The following is a 4146-nucleotide window of genomic DNA, read 5'->3' as shown; positions in this document are numbered from 1 at the left end:
TTTCTGCCATAATTATCTGAGATACATCTCCCAGAGTAGCCACTAATATGAAACCCCTGCTAAACAAAATGTGAACACTAAACAAACAGTAATGATGGTCTTTAGTTCACCACAGAGGTCTGACCACATCAAACATGAATGAGTAGGTGGTTTTCAGAATACTGTCAAATAAGAGAAAACAATCTGTTGCTGAAAAAAACATTGAGTAGTGGAAAAAGAAATCCCCAAATTGTTTCATCCTCATAATAATAAATTAAATAAAGTAAAAATATTAATAAAAACATAATAGCAGACCAGAGCTATCATTCAAGAAAAACTTTTCTGTATGCTTTATTATAATTAACAGTTATAGAGAGGAAAAAGCAAAAAATTGGGAGGAATTGTGGTTACCATTTTCAGAACTGCTCTAGCATGGAAGGTACTTTTCCTGCCTAGAGGAAAACATTTACTTTTCACTTCATTTTTATCAGTCTATGAACGATACTCAGGGAGAAAAAAAGAAGTCTTACTTTAAAGATATATTTGGCTTAATGTTTATAAAGTGGTTTGGTTGCTTATAAATTAAAACAAAGTAAAAAGTATTATTATAGCATTTGTGGCATTTAAACCTATAATTAAGGTGACCAAATATTTTCCATAACTCCCCCCTTATATTCAGTCCTTTACAAACTTTTTGTAAGTTCATAATTTGAAGCTAAAACTTTCCATGTTCTATACATTAGTAAATATATATTGCCTGGAATCACTTAAAAATTATTCAAACAAGTTTCATTATTGGAAATTTGTCTTTTCTTGGATAATTTGAAAGTCACTGATGTTTCTACATAAAGCAAAAAGAATGTTACATTTCATTTTGGATTAGAGCTTAAAATCAACTGTAGTATTCAGGGAACCAAAGGGAGCTTATATAAAGTTGGAAAATAATAGTTTAATGATAATAATGACTGATAGATTAAAACCCTGATCTAAACATGTTCTGTTGCAAATTTTACCTTAGAAATGCATTTTTGATAGTCGGACCAGTTCCTCTTCTCTCATTTGACTTGTACCTCACCAACTGGTTGTTTGAATGCTGCACAGAAAGCTTAGAATGTAATAATTAATTTTATATTTAGAAAAAGGCTGTATTTCTAGGACCAGTGTAGATTCCAAAATTTTCCATTATATTATACTTTTTAAAATTATTTAAGAGGAACAGTAATTATGTAGACTTTTGAGATGAATTACATTCTCATAAATATGTGCTGTAACAAAATTCAATCATAGATGATAATATTTTAGTTTTTGCTCTTCAGCACTTAGCCAATGAATATTCTGAGGCAAGGGGTACAGGATGAGAGTGGAGAGGAGGAAGGTGAAATAGCAATAATCTTTTCAGTTTTGCATATTATGTATACGTTTCTTTTATATTGGTTTAAAATCCAGTAACCAGAAAGTGCAATTGGCTAGGCTGTTCCTCTACATTACAAATGAAAGGAAACAAACTGATGTAGATTTTTTTTTTTTTACTTATAACACTCAGAAGTTTGGTAAAGATATTGGCATATTTTGCACACCTAAACTGAGAACACAGGTCATTCATCATACATTTCTTGAGAATATTCGGTGTCCCACTGGATCGGGCAAAAGCAGTGCCAAAAGAATTAGGCACAGAGAGTTGTTTCAGAGAGTTGAGGGGAACAGAAAATAATTTCAATACATGGTGATGAAGGTTACATCGAACATAAATTTGCAGGGTTTTGGAACTGCTGGGGAAGAAAGTTATAACACTCTAAACAGTTGGCAAGGCCAGTTTAAAGGATGGTAAGCTATCTCAAAATTTTTCCTTGACATTAACTCTGCCTTCCAATCAGTTTCCAAATGCTCTGGAATTTAATGTGATTCCATTTCTCACAGTGCAGTTCATGGGCTGGCAACACTGGCATTACCTGGAAGCTTGTTCATATACAGATTTGGAGGGCTCCAATCCAGACCTACTATATAAGAATCTGCAGTTTAAAGAGATTGCTAGGTGATTCATATGCATATTGAAATTGGAGAAGCATTATCCTAGATTCTGCATTCTTAATAATTTTCAAACTTAGCTGAAAGCAGAAGTTTGTATTTCCCTTTATGTTTGAACTTTGGAAAGACATCACCTCAAAGAGCACCTCCAGCACGCAGTGTATTTAATCAGAGAGAATGGACCCAAGATAACCTTTGACTCTAGTTCCCCATGGTGTGAATGTAAATGGAATAGGTTCACAAGCTCCTGTTTGCATTTTAAAGTGATAATAAGTGGTCTGGAGATCTGAAGACACATGTAATTCGTACTGGGAAAGTATTTAGTCCCCTTTTGACTGGAGACTGTGGGATGACCATGGGCCATAGTAGCCGATGCTACAGACAGAAGGGAATGGGTACATCAGTAAGGGAGACCAGAAGGAATCGAGAGGGCAGCTCATGGAACAGAGGCCCCTCTTATCCCACTCTTACAAGTTTTTTTTAAATGCTCAGATATACACCAAAGAGAGGTGAAAAAGAAGGGTGATGTGGGAATAGGAAAAATAGAGTAGGTGGAGAGCCTTTGATTTACCTAGCTAACCTGAAAGAGACAAAGTTCTAAAGTAGAAGAAACTAGGTTGCTTGGCAGGGCTGAGTTTGTAAGTTATTTTTATTCTTATTTTTATTTTCCTCTCTATTAGCAGATTTGGGGCTAAAATCAAAAATAATTATTTTATGGAAAATAAAATTGCACTTCAGTATAAATGATTGATAATACTAAAAATTTAAAGCACAATATAAACATGAGATACCTTTGCTTAGAATCCTTTAGTGTCTTCTTATGGCTACTAAGTTATACATTGGCACGTACCATTTCATTTGGTTCTTGCCTATGGCTCTAGCATCATTTTCTGAAACCAGCAATGGAGACTGGAAAAAAAATATTAAAGAAATAGAAGAAAATTTCCATGCAAGTTCTAAGCCAGTAGACCTGTATTGGGGGGGGGGGTGTGTGTGTCTGTCTGACTGTCTGTCTATGTCTGACTGTGAAATACATATGACATTAACCCTTTATCAGTTAATTCTGATCAAAATAACATTGTGTTAAAAACCATCCCAAAACTCAATGGGAGGAAAAATAGAGGAACCAATATATAACGTATATCAGAATCATCTAAAAATTTGTTAAAAATTCAAATTATTGAGGTCGCTGCCACCGGCCCCCTCTTCCCGGCCCCCACCCCAGGTTCTCTCAGCCCAGCCCGGTCCAGCCCAGTTCCTGGGAGGATGAACTTCGTGTATAAAGAGGAGTATCCGTTAGAGAAGCGTGGTTCTGAGGGCGAGAAGATCTGAAAGAAATACCCGGACCGGGTCCTGGTGATAGTAGAAAAGGCTCCCAAAGTTCAGATAGGAGACCTGGACAAAAAGATATACCTGGTGCCTTCTGATCTTATAGTTGGTCAGTTCTACTTCTTGATCGGGAAGCAAGTTCATCTCTGAGCTGAGGATGCCTTGTTTTTCTTTGTCAACAATGTCATTCCACCCACCAGTGCCACTATGGGTGAGCTATACCAGGAACACCATGAAGAAGACTTCTTTCTGTACATTGCCTATGGTGATGAAAGTGTCTACGGCCTGTGAAGCTGCTGCCGCTAAGGTGGGGCGGTCCCATTCTACAAAGAGAGAGGGGGCCCCCTTCCTTGACCTACTCCTCCTTGAGGCTCAAACACCAACTCGCGTCCTCAGGACCTGCACTTCATAATGTTTGAGACTCTCCTCCAGCCCCTCTTAACATGAGGATTACTGGGAGAGATGTCCTCTCTTACCTTTCTTTTCTCCTTTCTTCCCCTTTCTCTACCACCTTTCCCATTCTGTTTTAGACTTCTGATTGTCAATCTCTGTCACATCCAGTGATTATTTTGGTTTCTGTTCCCTTTCTAACTGCTCAAGGAGCTCAGAACCCCAACAATCCCTTCTTTTCACTACCTTCTTTTTGGGGGGTAAATGGAAGGGACTGAAATTGTGGGGGAAGGTAGAAGGCACATCAATAAAGAGGAAAGCACCAAAAAAAATTCAAATTATTGAAATGAAACTGGCTTGAAACACTGAATCACTTATTCTCACTTAGCTGCATGTTGTTGAAGGTTGTCTAAGCTGGGCTTG

General features: G+C 37.2%; 1 pseudogene; it reads left to right on the top strand.

Annotated features, from left to right (window-relative positions):
- The first annotated feature begins 3270 nt into the window (after positions 1-3270).
- On the top strand, positions 3271-3624 carry LOC132363593 (gamma-aminobutyric acid receptor-associated protein-like; annotated as a pseudogene).
- The last annotated feature ends 522 nt before the right edge of the window (positions 3625-4146 follow it).

The sequence above is a fragment of the Balaenoptera ricei genome, chromosome 3 (assembly GCF_028023285.1).
Source record: "Balaenoptera ricei isolate mBalRic1 chromosome 3, mBalRic1.hap2, whole genome shotgun sequence".
Classification (NCBI taxonomy): domain Eukaryota; kingdom Metazoa; phylum Chordata; class Mammalia; order Artiodactyla; family Balaenopteridae; genus Balaenoptera; species Balaenoptera ricei.
Note: the sequence above shows the minus strand (reverse complement) of the source record. Positions and strands in the feature narration are given on the sequence as shown.